This window comes from Podarcis pityusensis, assembly GCF_964106645.2.
Source record: "Podarcis pityusensis genome assembly, chromosome: 1".
Taxonomy (NCBI): Eukaryota; Metazoa; Chordata; class Lepidosauria; order Squamata; family Lacertidae; genus Podarcis; species Podarcis pityusensis.
In genome coordinates this window covers 26,603,945-26,625,241 of record NC_138028.1, presented here as the reverse complement: position 1 = coordinate 26,625,241, position 21,297 = coordinate 26,603,945, and positions in this window count along the sequence as shown.

Below are 21,297 nucleotides of genomic sequence, written 5' to 3'. Positions count from 1 at the left end.
CTGGTGGTGCATCCAGCAGGACAGCACTCTAAATCCTTATCAGTTTCAGCCATTGGTCTGATCCAGCAGTATCCTCTTACATGATTTCCCCTCCCCCCTGCAGCTTAATATTTCCACCAATCTATTTACAATTTTAAGAAATGTTAAGAATTGCACCTGGTATGCCATTCAACAGTTGTTATTTCAAATAGTCTTGAATTACTATTATTATCATTAGGATTGAGATGCTGCCCCTCATGGCATATCATCTTGAAGCACATCTGAACAATACAAGATGCAATACCATACAATACAATGCAATGAAAATAACTTAAAGTATAATTTAAAATTACAATCATCCTCCATCTGTTAAATATCTCAGTCCATATGGCCATGTAACCCAATACACAAACAAATATCTCACAGGCACATTTACAGCCTGTTTGGAAAATCATTCAAATAAATGGAGGTTATCAGCTCATTCTGATCCAAATTTATGACGAACTTTACATTCAGAAGTCACCCGTGCTGTTTTCTGCACCGCAATACCCAGCTGCCACATTTGCAGGGGTAGTGAAGATGAGTGCTCTTAGGCAAAAAAAAAGGATATTATTTTTTTTTTAAGACCAAGGCCTGTAATCCCATCTGGACAACCTTTTAGGGCTGCCTGCCACTGGTGGGTAGGACAAGAGAAAAATGCAAATTTTACCTTTGTACAATGGGCTAGTTTCCACACACACACACTTCTCTCTGTCCTCCATATCAACAAGCAAAAGGCATTATCAGAATTCAAGTGTACAGTCCAGCCAGGCCAAAATACCCAAGGAGGGTATGAAGTAGGGATGGTGAAGGGTGCAGATTAGGGAGAGGATGTGTGGCTAAGAAGGCTGGTGTTTAAGTTGCCCACTAAATTCAGTCCTTTGATCATGCCCAGCCACCTTCTGTTTTGTCAGCAAAAAATCCTTTTTTAAAAAAGTAAAAATCCAGCTACCATCTGCTCATCCATATGTGCCTACATATCACCAAGTGTTAGTTTTCATGCAGATTCGTTCTACAGACAATACCTGCAAACCCTGGATGTGCTCTTGTCCCTAATTAGCATTTTACTACAGTATCAAATTGACGACAGGTAAACTGTTTCATTTTGGTGGGGGATTTCGATTGCAATCAAACAAGTTGCTGGGAAGCGGGTTTTGTTGCTGATAAAGTCAGGTTATAAAGAGTTTCATTCTCCCCCTTTTATAGCAAATGCATTATTTTAAAGGTCACCCTTGTCAATGTAATAAAACAAATAGCATCCTAGTAAATGTAAAGCATCCTTCAAAGGAGATATCATTTGTTTACGCTGTGCTGAGGAACACTATCTTAACTGCTCCATCAGGTTCAATTACTGATTATTTCATATTGCTCCACCACGATAGGCAGAGGTGTATCATGCAGGCAAAGAACATAGTTGATAACTCCTGTGCTTCTGACAAAGCCTTCAAATATCTCAGAAGTGCACGCGTTTATTTTCCTTCTTAGAACTGAGAAGAATGAAGATGCTACTAGAAATGGCATTAGAGAATGGGGTTGCTGCCCCAAATGGGTATTGTCTGGGATTGAGCTGTCACTCTTCCTTAAAGTTTAGACAGATTTACAGTTGTAATCCCTGTGTTTGTCCACCTTCATTTCCACCATTCTGGGTGGCAACACTTTGTTCCTTCGACTCCCTTCCTGACTGTGAAAGATAATTAAGGCAAAGGGCTCTGCCCTACATCTTCTGCTCTAAAAGAAGATGGAAAGAATTCATTCAGCTTCTCCACGATCTCATTTCCTTCATTTAGCAGACCTTTGACTCCATTGTCTTCCAATGGCCCAACTGTCTCCCATGCTGATAATGTTATTATTAGCCTCCTGCTAATAATGTTTTTAAATAATTTTCTGTTGTTGGTCTTTATGTTTTAAGCATTGTGGCCTTTTTTTTTTTTAATCCCTTATTGTCTACAGTGGCCTTCTTAGTGGCTGCTCCTAGACTTTGGAAGGTCATCGACAGGTGCTGAAAAGAAAACAGAGATAGCACCCATTTAATATGTAATATGAAGGGATTCTGAAGGAAAAGTGCCACTTCTATATTGTAGGGAACAGACCTCCCAATAAGATGGTACCTGCAGAAGATCCTCTGCAGCAGAGCACTGTGATCAGTTGGGTGAATTTTGGTGAGATGATAGTTTCGGTGAATTTGATTTAGCTTTTCAAAATTAGGGAGACAATCTTAGGTGAACTTCCCTCATTCCCAGCACTTTTTCAGCATAACACATGGGACAATGAATATGACAGTATTCCTAGGAAATCCATTCCAATACTATTGGCCTGAGATCATTCTCTAGCCATTCCCCCACCTAGGGCTGGCCCACTCATGAGGCAAGGTGAGGCAACCACCTCAGGCATCAGGATCCACAGGGTCAGCAGATCCCAATGTAGATTTTTATTCCCTGCTTGTTCCCAGTGGGGAGGAGGACACCATTTTGTGGTTCACCTCAGGTGCCAAAATGTCTCATGCTGGACCTGCTCCCACTCATTTAAGAAAAGTGTAATCCATTTTGTAGATGCTTTTTTCAGCATAAGAGCACACTTTAATTGGCATTACCTTACATTTATAGCTGACAGTTTTAGCTGACCTCTAAGTAAAATAATTGAGTTAATGTGATAGGAATTTCCCATTATAAACAGTCCTGTGCTTCCCTTCAGCAAGCAGGGAGTAAGAAAAGGCACCATGCCAAACCTTGATTATCATTTCTAAAGTCCCATTACTCCATCATGGAAACTTGACCAACTCTGTTTTATGAATTTGGAACCATATTTATGTGTCAGTTGGTGGAAATGTGGTTAATAACTTGATTAGGGTGTATTCTCCATCAGACGTTTTTGTCATCTCCACTTACTCAGATCCTTGTTTTGTACTTTTAAGGAACCTGTTAAAATTGAGAGCTGGAATTTCATTTCTGCAGTATCAGTGAGATTCTTCACCAACATAGTTTCACCTCAGTATATTATCCATTGTGATAAATTCCTTCCTACAGTACAATTATGCCTCCTTGCAGCTTCTTTTGGTCCCTTTTCTGTTCCTCTAACCAATCTAAATTTGTTTGTTTGTTTGATAAAAATTATACACCACTTGATTCTAAAAAATTATGGTTCCCACCACCGGGAAATTTCACGAGCCTTACCCTAACTGCATTTCCTTAAAATTTTCTTGAAACGAAACAAATCTCTAGAAATTGTGATATTTTTCCTCAGAAGAAATCTAAAAAAATAAAATAAAAATATGTTCAGTGCCAACTAGGGATGGGGGAATAAATTTGATTCAGTCCACATTTAAAGGTGAATCTGTTAAATCTGCACTTTCTGAAACAGCCATCCTTATCTGAATTTTGCAATGCAATTCTCCAACCAAATGATGTTTACACAAATGCATATATTAGGAAAAAGTGTACATAAAAGTATATTTGTGAAAAGAATATATAATGCATTATATGAAGAAAAATGCTTGCCAGATTATGTGCATTGGTCAAAACTGCATTACAAACATGTTTATTAGGAAAAATTTGTACCAAAATCATGGTGAATTTTCGTGAGTGTTTTTTTAAAAAACACACATGAAAAAGGCAAATTGCTTCACTGATCAGGAACTGATTAAAAAATGGAAAAATGAGAAGTTGAGTGAGCTGAAACTGACAGATAGTTCCATTCCTAGCAACAACCAATATGTGTGAAAACTACTCTGCTGGCTTAATTTCTGCCAGCTGAGTCTTGGTTGAACCAGCTGAGCTTGGGTGAGGGACTTACACTGCCATATCCCTAGCTCTCCAGGGAAAGCCTAAAAGGTAAAGGTAAAGGGACCCCTGACCATTAGGTCCAGCCATGGCAACTCTGGGGTTGCGGCGCTCATCTCGCTTTACTGGCCGCTTTACATGACTAAGCCGCTTCTGGCGAACCAAAGCAGCGCACGGAAACGCCGTTTACCTTCCCGCCGGAGCGGTACCTATTTATCTACTTGCACTTTGACATGCTTTCGAACTGCTAGGTGGGCAGGTGGAGGGACCGAGCAACGGGAGCTCACCCCATTGCAGGGATTCGAACCACCAACCTTCTGATCAGCAAGTCCTAGGCTCTGTGGTTTAACCCACAGCGCCACCCACGTCCCCCCAGGGAAAACCCACAACCCACTAAATCCAAAATCATCCTGGCCTATCTTGAATTTGGATCAATCTGCTAGAAACCTCCTCATGATCTGGAACCCTTCATTGCTAGAGTTTCCAACCACAACAAAGCTCCTGAGCATGTTCTGCTGAATACACTTAGAAGTCACATTCCAACCTTCCCACTCAGCACGAGGAGCATGGAGGTGAAGTGGGCCTGCTCTATTGCCCTAGCACTTTGCTGAATTCCTCCCATAATAAACAATTCTGCTAATACGATTTAAACAAAATTTGTCATGATCCTTTTTCATAAGGATAACCTGCATTCCAATATAAAATAAGATCTGGTAAAGCTTCCTAATTCCAGTATAGATTATGTTTGGGGGAAAACTCTGAAGAAATCAAAGTTTTACTTGAGGCATACCTAGTTCTCCCTTTCCCCATTTTATCCTCACAGGTTATGCTGAAATATAGTGACTGGCTCAAGGTTCCTCAGTGAGCTTCATGGATGAATGGAGATTTGAAACCTGCTCTCCAAGGTCCTATACTCTAACCACTACACCACACTAGTTCAATACACCACACTGAATATGATTTATTTGGCTAGCACCTTTTGTGTTTGCTTTGGCCCTCAAAACTTGCAACAGAGACTCATCAATGTGGAAAATACTGAGAAGGACTGGTCCCCTGCTTTTATGAAGAAACAGCTCTTTGGTGATTTGTAATAAAGTGGTCAGCAATTCAGGTTGTTAATCTAGAAATGTTTGGAGGTTAAATGGGAAAATGTTCTAAATGACTACTGCTGTGAAAAATCCTGTGAATGCAGGTGCAATATTTCCTCTACGAAATATAAAATGGAAGTGCAATAAAATGCTCATAATTAGTTCCCATTGAGATTAATTTACGTGCGAAAATATTGAAAATGGTAAATCCAAGAGGTGTGTTTATGTAGAGAAGAAAATGCATTTGTATTTAATATGTCATCTCATTCTGCTAGTAGAGAGGCAGAATTTTACTGTTTGGTTTAATTGCAGAGTGCAGTGCTAAAACATATGCATTTGATAATAAGGCTCAATTACACCTGTTGCTAGGCACTTAACGAGTTAATCACCTCCATTGAGAATACTTTGTCTTTATATGAAATTGAACATTTGTTGCTTTGTGTGTGCGTTGTGTGCACACCTTTTTATTTTTTATTTTTGCAAAAAGATTGAAACAACATACAACATTTACAATGGCAATTTTGTGTGCAACTTAGGTTACATATAAGCATTGACTTGTTAAAAGAGTGAGACAGTTCTACCTTGTGTATCTTTTTTATGTAACACAAATTGGGGACACTCTCTGGTCTCCTTCCCTCCCACTGTGCACAGTCAGATATTAGAAAATGGATTATTTTGTTCCAGGGCCCCTTATATCCTTATATCCAGGAGTGTTGTTGGTCATTCTCCAAGTTGGTGAGGCTCATTTGACAACAACAAAACTGATTTTACTGATGACTAAATGTCAACACAGGTGGTGCTGTGGTCTAAACCACAGAGCCTAGGGCTTGCCAATCAGAAGGTCGGCGGTTCGAATCCCTGGGTGAGCTCCAGTTGTTCAGTCCCAGCTCCTGCCAACCTAGCAATTCAAAAGCATGTCAAAGTGCAAGTAGATAAATAGGTACCGCTCCAGTGGGAAGGTAAATGGTGTTTCCGTGCTCTGCTCTGGTTCACCAGAAGCGGCTTAGTCATGCTGGCCACATGACCCGGAAGCTGTCTGTGGGCAAATGCCGGTTCCCTCGGCCAGTAATGCGAGATGAGGGGTCCCTTTACCTTTAACTTTAAGTGTCAATTCCTGTAGAATATCCCAACAAAAGAGATTCAGCAGGCATCTTTGTTTCAACACCCATCAGGTTTATTCAGGTTTATTCAGACAATTAAGAATGTTTCTTTCCCCAATAGTTACCTGATTTCTGATTTAACTTTTTAAAATAGTGCTCATTATATGGTTTTTGTGTACAGCTGTTCTAAACGACTGAATCAGTGGTATATGAATATTTTCAAGAATAAAATAAATAATTAGATACTTGTAAATCTCTATCTGCTTTCCTGCCTACTTGTCTGGATCATAACCCAACCTAACCCAAAGGGCTTAGATGTACTAAAGTACATTTCTCTATTTCTCACTATTTCCCCCCCCCCTTGCTTAAACCACCTGCCATCCATCTCTGGTCCAAAATACTTGGTCAAATAAGGGCTTATATTTCTTTCCAAAGATACCCATGCACAGGCTTTGCTGGGTGTCTGGAGGAAAGGACTTGGAGAGTGATCACTGAAAAATGCCTAGCATTGCCAAATATTAGTGCATGGAGATTGACTCCAAAAAGTTCATTTCGCCCATCCTTGGCTGTTGCAGTGAGGCACATGGAATGAGGTTGTTTCAAGTGCATTCAGACTCAAGCCATCTTTCTAATTCATCAGTAGAGTTTAATGGCATGTTTTTGGGTCACCCATGAGTGTTAGGGACACTAAGTGAGTGTTAGGGACAACATGTCACAAAGCCAAATAAATGCCAGGTCAGAAGCAACAATGATAGCATTCTGTTGATGGGTCCCCTAAGTAAATCTACCACATTCTGTGCCAAAAGTCAAGTGAATTAGTGGGAAACATGTACTGCAAGATCCCCCCTCAAAATGTGTTTCCTTAATTAAAGAATTAGAGTCAGACTCTAAATAAAAGCCAGCCATTCCTGTAACTTAACTCATTCAGTACTGCTTAATTCCACACATTCCCTAGAAACACATAACTGAACAAGTACTTGAAAAACGAATCAATGTGATTCAAATTCATGCATATTTCTGAGGTCTGAAGGTTGTCTTAACTAGTCATTTCCTTCCTTTAAGTACTGACACCAAGCTTTTCTTTTCTTCTTTAGGAAGAGGAAGGAATTCTAATTTGTTCGTTCAACCATATGAATAAACCGAAGAACTAGACTATTGTTACAGGATTTACAGCAAATGATAGCTGACCCTCAGCCATCCAGATATCAGTGGACTATGACTCCCATCAACCTTAACCAATGGTGATGCTGGTGGGGACCAGCATTGGAGTCCAGCAACGTCTAGAAGGCCATGTGTTCAGCAGCTCTGATTTACAGGAACACATAGGAAGGTGAGCTTTAAGAGATACCAAAGGCTTATCTGACCATACCAGGGTCAGAGGGCATTGTGACCATATCAGGGTGCCTCAAGGCAAATGGGCTAAAATGTCCTGAACTGTGACATTTCTTCTTCCAAGGAATGCTGTTAATAAACCAAGTCCTGTTGACAGTGATCATAAACTTGTTTTCCCCACCATCTTTTGCAACTTTGGAGAGCTTCACCTTTCATTTATTCATCCCCCTCAGCCCTATAATTTGAACTGATTGTATTAAAAATAGTAATATCATGAGGTTAATATGAATCCATGAGTATATTCACAAAATCTCAAGTTGCATTAGGTACATGGCATGAGCTCATAGCTGAACAAGTACTGAAATCTAGTTTTCCTGTGTAGAATCCCAACATTCTATTTTTTTTTTTTAATATATATTTATTCAAGTTTTTCAATACATAAACATATTTAAACAAATAACATTAATTATTTGACATCTTTTCATCATTACTTTGGACTCCCCCACGCCTCCCGCACACACTTACATCGTTAAAAAATTATTTCCAAACAAATTATCATTTTGTTCATAATCTTGGATTTGATCATTAGCGTATATTTTAAACTTAAGTCTAATTTAGTGGTAGACAATTACTTCTACTCTGACATCCCAATCAACATTCAGCCAAATTACAATACTTTTGCAGATAAATCTTGAATTTCTTCCAGTCTTCTTCCATCCTCTCTTCTCCCAAGTCTCGAATTCTGCCGGTCATCTCAGCTAATTGCATATAATCCATCAGCTGCATCTGCCATTCTTCCAGCGTAGGTAGGTTTTGAGTTTTCCAGTTCTTAGCAATCAGTATCCTTGCTGCCGTTGTTGCATACATGAAAAATGTTCTGTCCTTCTTTAACACACTCTGGCCGACAATGCCCAAGAGGAAGGCCTCCGGTTTCTTAGTAAAGGTGTACCTAAACACCTTTTTTAACTCATTATATATCATCTCCCAAAAGGCCCTCACTCTCGGGCAAGTCCACCAGAGGTGAAAAAAAGTTCCTTCATTTTCCTTACATTTCCAACATTTATTGTCAGACGAATGGTATATTTTGGCCAATTTAACTGGGGTCATGTACCATCTATATATCATTTTCATTACATTTTCCTTCAAAGCATTACATGCAGTGAAGTTCAGCCCAGAGGTCCATAACCTTTCCCAGTCTTCAAACATAATATTATGCCCAATATCCTGTGCCCATTTTATCATTACCGATTTGACCATTTCGTCTTGTGTGTTCCATTTCAGCAACAAATTATACATCTTTGAAAGTACTTTAGTCTTAGGTTCTAACAGTTCAGTTTCCAACTTTGACTTCTCCACCTGGAATCCTAACTTTTTGTCATTTTTAAATACTTCTTTAATCTGAGCATAGTGTAACCAGTCTCGCACTTTATCTTTCATTTTCTCTAAACTCTGCAATTTCCAATTGTTACCATCTCTTTCTAATATCTCCCAATATTTTGGCCAATTGGCCTCCATATTGGCTCTTTTTCGGGCCTTAGCCTCTAGGGGTGACAGCCACCTCGGAGTTTTATTCTCCAATAAGTCTTTGTATCTTATCCAGACATTAAATACTGCTTTCCTGACAATATGGTTCTTAAAGGCCTTGTTTGTCTTAACCTTCTCATACCATAAATATGCATGCCATCCAAATGCATTATTAAAACCTTCTAAATCTAATACATCCATATCTTCAAGAAGTAGCCAATCTTTTAGCCAGCAGAAAGCTGCCGCTTCGTAATACAGCTTTAGGTCTGGCAGGGCAAAGCCCCCTCTTTCTTTCGCATCCGTTAATATCTTAAACTTAATTCTGGGCTTTTTGCCCTGCCAGACAAATTTGGAAATATCTTTCTGCCACTTCCGGAAACACTCTGTCTTGTCTACAATCTGTAGTGTCTGAAACAAAAATAACATTTTTGGCAATACATTCATCTTGATGGCAGCTATTCGGCCTAACAAAGAAAGTTTTAATCTTGACCAACTATCCAAGTCTCTCTTAATTTCTAACCAGCATTTTTCATAGTTATCTTTAAATAAACTCAGATTTTTTGCTGTTATGTTTACCCCTAGGTATTTCACTTTCTTGACCACCGTTAACTCTGTCTCCCTCTGAAACCGTTCCGACTCAGTATCTGTCAAATTTTTCCCCAATACCTTGGTTTTTTGTTTATTCAATTTAAATCCCGCCACTCGACCAAAGTTTTGAATCAGTTGTAATACTCTTTTCGTACTAGATTCCGGCTCCTGTAATGTCAGAACTAGGTCATCTGCAAACGCTTTAAGTTTATATTGTTTCGCTCCGACCTGGATCCCTTCCACCAGCCGATCCCCTCTAATCATGTTCAGGAGCACTTCCAGAACCAAAATAAATAATAGTGGGGAAATCGGGCAGCCTTGTCGTGTACCTTTTTCAATTTTGAACTCTTCTGTAACCACATTGTTAACTATCAGTTTAGCCTTTTGTTCTGAGTATATTGCCTCAATCCCATTCTCAAACCCCCGTCCCACTCCCATTTCTTTTAGATTCCCCTTCATGAATTTCCAAGATATGTTGTCAAAGGCCTTCTCCGCGTCTATAAAGATTAAAACTGCTTTAGTGTTTATGTTTGTTTGCAAAAGTTCCAGTATATCTATAATGTTCCTTGTATTAGCATACATATGTCTACCTGGGAGAAAGCCTGCCTGGTCTTTATGAATTACTTCATTTAGAACTTTCTTGAATCTACGTGCCAAGACATCTGCAAATATTTTGTAATCCACATTTAAAAGGGAAATGGGACGGTAGTTCTTTAGTTGTGTCTTTTCACTTTCCGATTTTGGTATCAATGTGATAAAAGCTTCTTTCCATGATTCCGGCGCCCTCTTCCCCTCCATAATTTCATTGCTGACCTCCAACAATGGTTGTATCAGGTAGTCTTTCAATGTCTTATAGTAGATGGAGGTCAGCCCATCTGGCCCTGGCGATTTGCCCTGTTTCATGTTCTGGATGGCCTGCTCAATCTCTTGTCGTGTTATTTTACCATTCAAAATTGTTTTGTTTTCTTCTGACAGCTTTGCTAATCCATTTTTCTCCAAGAATTGTTTAATCTCAATTTCATCTTGTGGCCCTTGAGTATATAACTTTTTGAAATATTTCTGAAAACACTTTCTGATCTCTCCAGGGTTCTGGATGCTTCTTCCTTCAATCTCTAGGTTTGTTACCGTATTTAGTTTTTGTCTCTTCTTCAACTGCCAAGCTAGCAGTTTTCCACATTTGTTAGCCGATTCAAAAGTTTTTTGCTTCATTATTTTAATCTTCCATTCTATTTCCTGGTTTATCAATTTAGAATATTGTACTTGATAAAGTTTAATTTCTCGTAGAATCGGCTGGGACTTTGGGTTAGATCTTAACTTCTTCTCTAGCTCTTTAATTCTTTCCAAAATTTTGTCCTTCCTTTCATTCTGTGATCTTTTCTTTATGGTATTCTGTTGTATCAGGAACCCTCTCATCACGGCCTTGCTTGCGTCCCATATAGTTCTTTTTTCCACCCTGGTGTTCATATTAACCTCAAAATAGTCCTTTAGAGTTTTTTGGGCCTTCTTTACAATCTCTTGATCTCTAAACAGGCCGTCATTCATCTTCCATCTAAAGGAGCCGGTTGGGATCAGTGTCATGTCCATTCTCAGTGCATTGTGGTCGGAGCATGTCTTTGGGCAGATTTCCACCTTTCTAATCTTAGGTGCCAGACTTCTAGTTATCCATATTTGGTCGATTCTTGTCCAAGTCAGTTGGGCTTCAGAGAAGAATGTTCCTTCTCTTCCCAGGGGGTTTCTCACTCTCCAAATATCAATCCAGTCCATATTGTCAGTCATTTCAAAAAAGGTCTTTGGTAGTCTTCCCTCTTTAGTAACATTTTGATTCTGTGACTTATCCATGTTGGTTGATACGACTCCATTCATGTCTCCCATCATGATGTTGTTGTTGTAATCCAGATAATCCAGCATAGTCTCATGCAACTTCTTATAAAAATCCGATTTTCCTTCATTTGGGGCATAGATTCCTAATATCAAAATTTTTTCTCCTTGATGTTGTATTTCTATTGCCAAAATTCTTCCATTTTCATCTTTAAACAGAAATTTAGGTGAAAGGCTCTCTTTTGCATAAATCACTACGCCTCTCTTTTTAACTGTGTCAGAAGATATAAATTCCTGGCCGAGTCTTTTATTTATTAACACTTTTCTGTGGAGCCTAATCACATGTGTTTCTTGTAAACAAATAATGTCCAATTGTTCCTTTTTTAAAATGTGAAAGATTTTTCTCCTTTTCTCCGGACTGTTGCAGCCATTTATATTCCAGCTCAGAAGCTGCAGAGACATCCTGAATAAATCTGGTTATTCTTGCTGGGGTGGTACCTTGTTCTCCGGTCCTTGAGGGTCCAAGGGCGCAGGCTCCCCTGAGGGTTCGGGCCCTGGTGCTCCAAGTCCTTTGTGAAGATCTTCTCCGTGTGCTTCCAGAAACTTGTCTCTATCCTCCAATGTTCTAATTTTGATCTTTTTCCCTCTGAAAGTAAAAGATAATCCTTGAGGAAACTCCCACCTGAAGATAATTGAGTTGCTCCTCAACAATCTTGCTAGTTCCGTATAGTCAGATCTAAGGTCCAACAGTTGTTTAGGGATATCCTTGTAAATTTCAATTCTCTTGTCCAGAATGTCCAGTGACTTCCCGTAGTGCAGGCCCAAAATCTTGTCCCTTTCCTCCTTGGATCTCAGTATAACCAAACAATCTCTGGGCTTCTCTTTCCTCCTAAATCTTCCAAGCCTGAAAGCAGATACTATTTTAAAGTCTTTTTCCTCTAACTTCCAAAACTTGGAAAATTCTTTGGTCAAAAACTCAATTAAATTGTCTTCTTCTACTTCTGGTATTGACCGTATCCTCAAGTTGGCCTCCCTGTTCCGCAGCTCTGTCATCAAAAAGTGAATCTGATGTTCTCCAACTTGTTTGCTGAGTGGTCTAACTTCTTTCTCCAATTCTCCCAATCTTTGACTAGTATCCTCAGCCAATTTCCGGTTTTCACCTACAGCCTCCTTCAACTCTCCAATGGATTGGACATTCTGTGCAACTTGTCCAGTTAATCTATTCAGACTTTCTGTATTCTGGTCAATTTTAGCTGTTTGCAAATCAACCTTTCTATCCAAAGCCTCCAATTTTTCAAAAATTTTGTCTAAAACAGAAGCACTCCCTCCTGAGGCCATATCTTCCAATTGTAATTCTTCCGTTTCTCCCTCCCCTGCCTGTGACAGGGAAGCCGCCTCTATCTCAGGAGGCAAAGTGGAAGGCAAAGCAGGCACAGATGATCTACGCTGTGAGGCCGCAGATAAAGTTAAGGTTGTTTGTTTGGTTCTTCCCCTTTTCCTTGTTCCACTCATTCCAAAGTTATCTAAAGACCAAGGTCAAACTGAGTTGTTCCCATGAGAATGTAGAAGCCCAGATGCAACAGTCAAACAGAGGGCCGGGAAAAGGAAAGTAAAACAAAGTCACTGCTGTAAGTCCAAAATCCTCTAGAGGGAGCTTAAAATGTCTTAAGGGAGAAAGTCAAGTCCAATTCAAATTTATAGATCTAATTCAACATCCAACGACCTCCACAGAGTTAAATTTTTACAGAGTATACGTAAGGCAAAACAGTGTTTCAAACAGTGCCTAGACTGCAGATGTTTCAAAATAACAAGTTCCAGCTCAGAATGTTTCAAAGTCTAAATTCAAAGTATCCAATGTTGCAGACTGGTGCTCAGTTACTCAGGCAGCTCCAGCACCTGGGGTTCTTATTTAATTTGTAATCCACTGGTTCAACAGAAGAAAGATATCCTTGTTCCCAAATAAATCCAAAAGCCAACAGCTTAAAGTCTTTCTGCCCTGATAGCTATTTTAAATAGGTGCCAGCAATTGATTAAAGCATCGCTTTTAGTCTCCACTCCTCCTGTTCTTTGCTTTCAAGTTCAGTGTTAGCGGAAGACGGGCTTCCTGTTTATCGTCACTCCGCTTTCAGCCAAATTCCAAGTTTTAAATGTCTCCAAAAATTCTTAAAGTCCAGATTACTCACGGGTTGCAGCTTTTCCGAATTTGAAAATTGCAGGAAGAAAGGTCAGCGCTCACTGGCAACAGCAACGCGGCTTCGCTCCGTTGATTGCGCAACGACCCACAGCGCCGCTACCCCCTCCGCGATCCGGAGCCCCTTACGGGGTCCCTTCAACGTTTTGGGGGCTGCTTCGGGCGCCCGCCGGGTCCCGAGACTACAGGCTTCTGCCGCCTGTAGTTTTCCTTAGTGGGTCTCCGCTTCGCCGTAGCGGACGACCCGTTTTCAGCGGAGCTTCCCTCTCCTTACCAGGATCGGGCAGCCATTGCCGATCGCGCCGCCTCCGGAAGTCCGCCGCCTCCGGAAGAGAATCCCAACATTCTAGCCACAGTGCCTCACATTTTCCACAGTCACTCTTGGTTCATATTGCCATAAAATGAAATGTATTTATTAATGCATCAAATCCTACCTTTCATTTGAAGCTCCCTTTGTCAGTGGAAACATTCTATAAATCTCACTGGTGCAGAATGAAAGGAAGTTCAATTTTTTCATGTCTGCCATTTTGTTCACAATTACTTGGGAGTAAGTTCCACTGAACCCAATAAGATGTCCTTCCTATTAAAAATATATAGGTTTGCACTGGAACTGTAGAGAGGATTACTGAAGTAGGAACAATGTCTCACATTTCAAAATTGTTTTAATACTTAGTACAATATGTCAATTGTTCCTTCCCTGTAGTTTGTATAATGCTTTTATTACAAAGTGGTGGAATTTACAAGATTTTTTAATAATTGAAAAAACCAGATACAGGAAGTACTGATCCATAACTGGGGTTTTCCATCTATTTCATTTATTTATTTATTTATTCAACAAGAAAAACACACACAAAAAAACACAAATACCAAATTACACACGAATTACAAAAATAACCATAGACACATAATTTTCTTGGCATACAGTAAAACATCTATTGGTCTTAACACTAAAGACCCAACTTCCCATCTATTCCATATTTCAAATTCATATTACGTATTGCCAATACACTTTTTTTTCATAATTAAACTTATTCTCAATAAATCTAATTTCTTCTATCTACCTAGCAACTATCACTGAAGTTCCTCGAATGCTGCAACAGAATTTAAACTACTATATTTATTTTTCAGATATTCTTTGAAAACCTCCCATTTAGAAACATTATCCCATTATGTTTCATAACTGTTTTTTTTTAATGTCCCTGCTTACAGAGGCTGCACAGGGAACTGAGAGGGTGTTGAGAAGGACCACTGTATAGAGGAATCCCGGGGAAGTGCTGAGTTCTATAGAACACATACTAAGGATGTACAAATCTATCAATTTCAGTTTCTTCTTCTTCTTCTTCTTCTTCTTCTTCTTCTTCTTCTTCTTCTTCAAATCAGTTTGTCTCATTTCTGCACAAGTTTCCAAACTTTTTAAAAAGAAAGCTCTCCTGAAAATTCGTACACAGTTTTGTTTATGCATTTCTTCTGATAGACACATTTGGACATTATTTTATGCACACATAAATGGGCTAATATATACATTGTCATACAATTCGTTTTTGGCCTGGAAAAGTGCATCACAAAATGTGGGCACGTAAAAAATGTGAAATTCACCTGCATCCAGGTTGTGTACTGGTTCAGCAGTTGTGAATTAGGTAGGTTTCCATTACAATGTGAACTGAACAAATTTCTCACCCATCTCTAACACAGACACACTTTATTGTTTTCCACCAAGTATAGATCTTATGTTCTCACAGTCAGCTTTGTTTTTAAAACACAGTACGCCTTGGTGTAACTCATGCCCTTTATCTCCATCTCACTATTCTCTTGAGTCCTGGCCATGTAGCCAGGTTGATAATGGCTACAGCAGCCCTAGCTATGGTAAAGGTGATGGGAACTGAAGTCCCTCAGCATCTGGAGGACCACAGGTTGCCCACCTCTGCCCTATAGTTACAGAGAATTTCTTTATAACAAAACTAGTATTTGCTTTTTATCCAGCGTCTTAACTTATGAGTGGAGGAAGGAAGGAAGAGACAAATAAGGACAAATTGAGTTTGGCCTGCACTCCAGACATATCATTTATTCTTGACCCTCCTTCACTATGGCATTATCAAAGTACATTCAACACTACTCATATCCTCAGCAGAGATGTCTACTTTGACATTTCAAAGTATAGAAAAATAGCTCAGTGCAAGGATTGGGAAAACCTGTTCTTTCTCTGTGGGTTTCCATTGCTTCTATTACCCAAGAGCACAGCTGTAGGGTGTTATATACCTTTGCTGGGCAGGCAGATGGCAAGAGCAGATGGCAAAGACATTCATTATTCTGTGCATTCCCAGTAAAGAATGATTTAACCTCTGCATGTGAAAGTGAGATATTTAAACAGCACAGTTTTGGAACTCGGACATTTTATGTTTACAACCAGGTTCAACCTTCTTTACCCCACACATTCCATTTGCCATGGAAAGCCCATAAGTAGGAAAGGAATGCAACAGCACAGCAATTGGCACTGGCCCCAACAGAGGAGGTAGATGATAGGCACTATTGATAGCCTTGTTCTCCAGGAATTTGCCCTACCCGCTTTAAAAGTCATCCAAGTTGGTGGCCATCACTACTTCTGGTGGTAGCAAATCCCATAGTTTATGGACCACGTCAACCACGTGAACTTTCTTTTGTAGGTCCTGAATTTCCCAACACTTTGCTTTCTTGGAAGGTTGATCTTCCAACACTCAGCTTCACTGAACACTCTCTCCACTTGCGCTTCCTAGCAACTGGTATTCAGAGACATGCTGTCTTTGACACTGTAGGTAGCACACAGTCATCATGACTAGTGGCCATTGAAAAGCTAATGTTCCATGGGTTTATCTAAACCCCTCTTAAAGCCATCCAAATGGGCGGCTATTATTACATCTTGTGATGGTGAATTCCATAGTTTAACTTGGGGATGTGTGAAGAAAGAAACAGCACTGTGCAGAATCAGATACTCCAGAGGGAAGGAGCAAGGACAGAGAGAGGCATAGCAGGGGTGGAAAGAAGTCTGAGAAGGGGGAGTTGCCTGGTGGGAAAGCCCCCCTCTTCTTCCACTAAGATGCAGCTGCCCAGGAGTTCTCTCCTTTATGGTTTCTCCACCTTCTTCTTGACCGTGTCTGCCTCTCCTTCCTACCTGTCATCCTGCCCCAAGACAGCCCCAGATAGCTCTGGGCCTTCAACTTGACCAGTAGCAATCCAATACTCTCTTAATCAAAGTTGAACAAGGCTCTCATCCCTCTAAATAGGCCCAGTTTGGCTCAGGATTCAGGCCTCAGCTAAATCCTGACTGGGTTGCCCCAGCCACTCTGGGCGGCTCCCAACAAGTACCAATGAGCTGTTATACAGCACAGTGGCGCACTGCCTGAGTCAGCTAGTGAAAAAATCTGCACAGCTCCGCACAAACGAAACCATTATTGCTATGCAGGATCTATGAAGTTGGCCTTTCAGCCTGTTTGCTTTTATCCACGAGGAAGGAAATTAAAGAAAAACAAATGTGGAGAAAAAAGCAACATATCTTTGAGTTGAGCTTCCCTGACCTGCCGTGCACTTCATTTATTCAACTCTTTGATTTTCTTTGGGCATCCTGTGGATTTCTGCTTTATTCCCTCCCACTGATACTTCCGCTCCTTTGCTCAGTCTTAGTTCTCTGTGTTATCTGCTGCCTGAAGAGCTTTGCCTCCCCTCCCCTGTTCTCCTCCATCGTGTTGTCTGTAGCTTCTTATTTGTGTTTTCATTCTCATTCTTCTCTAATAATATTATTATTTCATCCCTTCGGCGTGAGGCTTGGGGTTCTCTCAGCCCGTAAGCATTTTCAAATCTGTTTCAAGCTCTCTGGGAGAGAATAGTGATCAAAGCAAACACCAGAAGTACATGAGAAATGCACATTTGCGGTGTGCTTTCTTCTGAGCCTCATTTGTGTACCCCCTGCTTAGCATATGGCTCCCTTTCTTATTGGTAGCCTATATAGATTTTGACTGCCTTCATAAACTAAATGTAGCATCTAATTCTCTCCATCACTTAATGTCTGCTACCTCACAGGGCATTTCCATTAAAAATACATCAGTAGGAGAGAAAACAAATGGAATTGATTTGCTTACAAGGTAATGGATTCCCCTTGTGCGATACAGTATGATTTTGACACCAAAGTATCTTCATTACGCTTTGTTGTTCTGCTCTAAAGGGAACACCACTACACTTTGCAGTATTTCTGTTAAGAAATTAAGTCATCGTTCTATGCCAGTATGCAGAGAAGCATTTTAAAAGAAGGACACAGGAGCAGAAGAAAGTAAGATGAGCCTGCTGGATCAGGCCAGTAGTCCATCTAGTCCAGAATGCTGTTCTCGCAGTAGACAACCAGATGCCTGTGGGAAGACTGCAAGCAGGATCCAACCACAAAAGCATTCTCCCCTTTTGTGGTATCCAGGAACTGGTATTCAGAAACAGTACTGCCTCCAACTGTGGAGGCAGAGAATAGCCAACACAGTTAGTAGCCATTGATCAACATCTTTTAATCTTGAGTACTTTTTTCTTATTTGAGCTCACACTTAAAAAATTGAAGTCCCCTCCCCCGCCCCGAGATATTTTACAAAACTGTAGTTAAGGAGCCTCGATTGGACAGGGACAGTTCTACTATTAGGCAAAGCCTGGCTGCCATTGCTCTTGATGCTCCTCCCTCCCCATGATGGCTAGAATCAAGTTGTATAATTCCTCATGGATAAATGCAGCAGAAGAGAAGAGAAGAGAAGAGAAGAGAAGAGAAGAGAAGAGAAGAGAAGACAAGACAAGACAAGACAAGACAAGACAAGACAAGACAAGACAAGACAAGAGAAAAAAGAGGGAGGGACAAAGCATGCATAAACTCAGAAAATATATGCTAACTTCTAGCAAACATTTATCTCTGGCTCACTCCTTTGGGTTTTTAAAAAAGAAATTATTTTCAGTCCCATGGGATGAGAAGGCGGTGTGGGGAAGATGCTTGCCCTACATACTGATTTGAAATAAAATGTTCCATAAAGCCAATTTACTGCAACTTGACCGAGGTGGAGAGGCATCATTTGCTGCTGCTTCTCAGGCAGCAAAATGTGTTGGGCTTGCAGCTGCTGCTGCTACTGGATCAGACCAATGGTCCATCTAGTCCTGTATCCTACTTCCAACAGTGGCTGATCAGATTCATTTATTTCATATTTATTGACTAAATAAAACCCTAGATCCCACATCTTCTTCTTTAGGTGAATTGAGAGTAGCTCATGCAATATGTAGGCATACAAGCAAAAATAAAATTACTAAAAATAATATTAACAAAATTGTGGAGGTGACAGTATTAAAATGGCAAATCCAAGAGAATAATCAGCTAAAAACTAGGGCTGTTCACTGGATCCGGCTGAATTCTAGATCCCTAATCACATTGAGCTGATTTGTGTCAACCTAGAATTCACCTCCATTGTGGCAGCTCTGAATCACATCAGATCCATCTGTGGCTGTCAGAAAGGAATGGCCAGTCTGACTAAACATACAGTTGACCTTCTGACTGAAATGCTGTGCAAGGTCAGTGAATCAGTTCAGGGGCTGGATCCAGGTCAGCCCCATATTGTGCTGAGTCAGATCAGGATTGCTCCAAAGTGCCAAAATAAATGACCACTGTGAGAACAAAATACTGGGATACATGGGGCTTTGGTTCTTCTTATGTGGCATTAATAAAAATCACATAATAAACAGACAGACAGACAGACAGACAAATACAAATGCTACCTGAGGTTATCGCATGGTAGAAACACAGCACATCTACATTGCTACAGAGATTAGCTGGGACCTCGACATGAACTCCCAGTCCCATGGAGGCCAAATTCAAGTTATTTCTCCCCTTATCGGGGAATATAATTCATGTGACCAAGGTCCTCCATGTGACCCGAACATGTGTTCAGCTGCTCTTCAGCTTATATACAACACAAGGAGAAAAATGGATGGTGCCACTCTCACACTACACAAAAGCCCCAGGGAGCATATGGAGAACAGAAGTGAGATTGTGGATGTTGGGGGAATATGTCCAGGCAAATGAGAGGATCATGAGTTGCAGCTCCTTTTCTTTTGAGAAGAATGTATTAATCTCTGTTCTTGTACATATGTTCTTACGGGGATGTGGACATATGTGAAGACTGGATATGAATAACTCATTTCACCCAGAGCAGTTCCACGAGAGGAGAAGTGAGAGCCTGAGAAATTATGTGTGGCTGGATGTTTCTGCCTGATGAATGTCTTGAGCCTATCATGGTTCATTATGACAGGAGTCTGCTTTATAAGGCTTGTCACATCTCATCTAGTTTTAATACACCTCCTGTCCTGTATCTGAGCTCAGTGGAGTTCTTCGAATTCCATATGTTTTATAGAGTAGAAGAAGAAAGCTTAATTGAAACATTGCACTCATTCCACTTGTCAGTGACAAGGTAATTTCCAAAGGAATACATAAAGCAGAGAGCAATTACATTTTTTCCTCACCATACAGGAACAATTTAATATGTTAATTGAAATGCATATAATATTGATGGCTATGGCAATTCTTTTTTCCAATTTTTCTTTTTAAATAATAGTTGTCTTAGGGCAAGGGTGCCATTGGGCTCCAGATCTTATTAGCTCCAGCCAGCATGGCCAATTGTCCGGGGTGATGGGGCTAGTAGTCCAGCAACATCTGGAGATCAACAGGTTGCCTGTTCCTGTCTTATGTGATGGAATGCAGATTGTCTCAAAATCTTTCCATTCCCCTGAAGCATCAGAATTGCTCACAATTCAAGATGAATTATTGAGTGGGGTGGACGTTCTACACAGGGAAGGCCATTTTCATTTTGGAGATTGTTTCACTTGTGTCAATAATGAAGTAAAGTCTCTAAAATGTCAAATCCCCAGACTCCTTGATTCATCCTGGCAAATTGCAAATGGGGTTTTTAAAACAAAGAGCTAAGATGTGGATAAGCATTCCTACTGACATAAAGCTGGGTTCCAAATTTTAAAGAGCCTGGTAGCCTCTTCAGTTGTGTAAGATATTCTGATTCAAAGGCACCCTCCATAGCTTTATAGCATTGATATCGCCTTTCATTTTTACTTATATATATCACGTATATCCAGTTACATACAGTGGTGCCTCGCAAGACGAAATTAATCCGTTCCGCGAGTCTCTTCGTCTAGCGGATTTTTCGTCTTGCGAAGCAACCCTATTAGCGGCTTAGCGGATTAGCGCTATTAGCGGTTTAGCGGCTATTAAAGGCTTAGCGGCCTAGCGGCTAAAAGGCTATTAGCGGCTTAGAAAAGGGGGGGGAAAGCGAAAAAAATCTCAAGACTCGCAAGACATTTTCGTCTTGCGAAGCAAGCCCATAGGGAAATTTGTCCTGCGAAGCGCATCGAAAAACGGAAAACCCTTTCGTCTAGCGGGTTTTTCGTCTTGCGAGGCATTTGTCTTGCGGGGCACCACTGTACCATGGGAACTCTTATGGTCTAGCTGACAGAAAAATGGGCTTTACTGACAGAGTCAGAAATTGTGCTGTAAAGGTAAAGGCAAAGTGACCCCTGACTGTTAAGTCCAGTCGCGAACGACTCTGGGGTTGCCGCGCTCATCTCGCTTTACTGGCCAAGGGAGCCGGCGTTTGTCCACAGACAGTTTTTCCGGGTCATGTGGCCAGCATGACTAAGCCACTTCTGGAGAACCAGAGCAGTGCATGGAAACGCCGTTTACCTTCCTGCTGGAGCGGTACCTATTTATCTACTTGCACTTTGACATGTTTTCGAACTGCTAGGTTGGCAGGAGCAGGGATCGAGCAACGGGAGCTCACCCCGTCATGGGGATTCGAACCGCCGACCTTCTG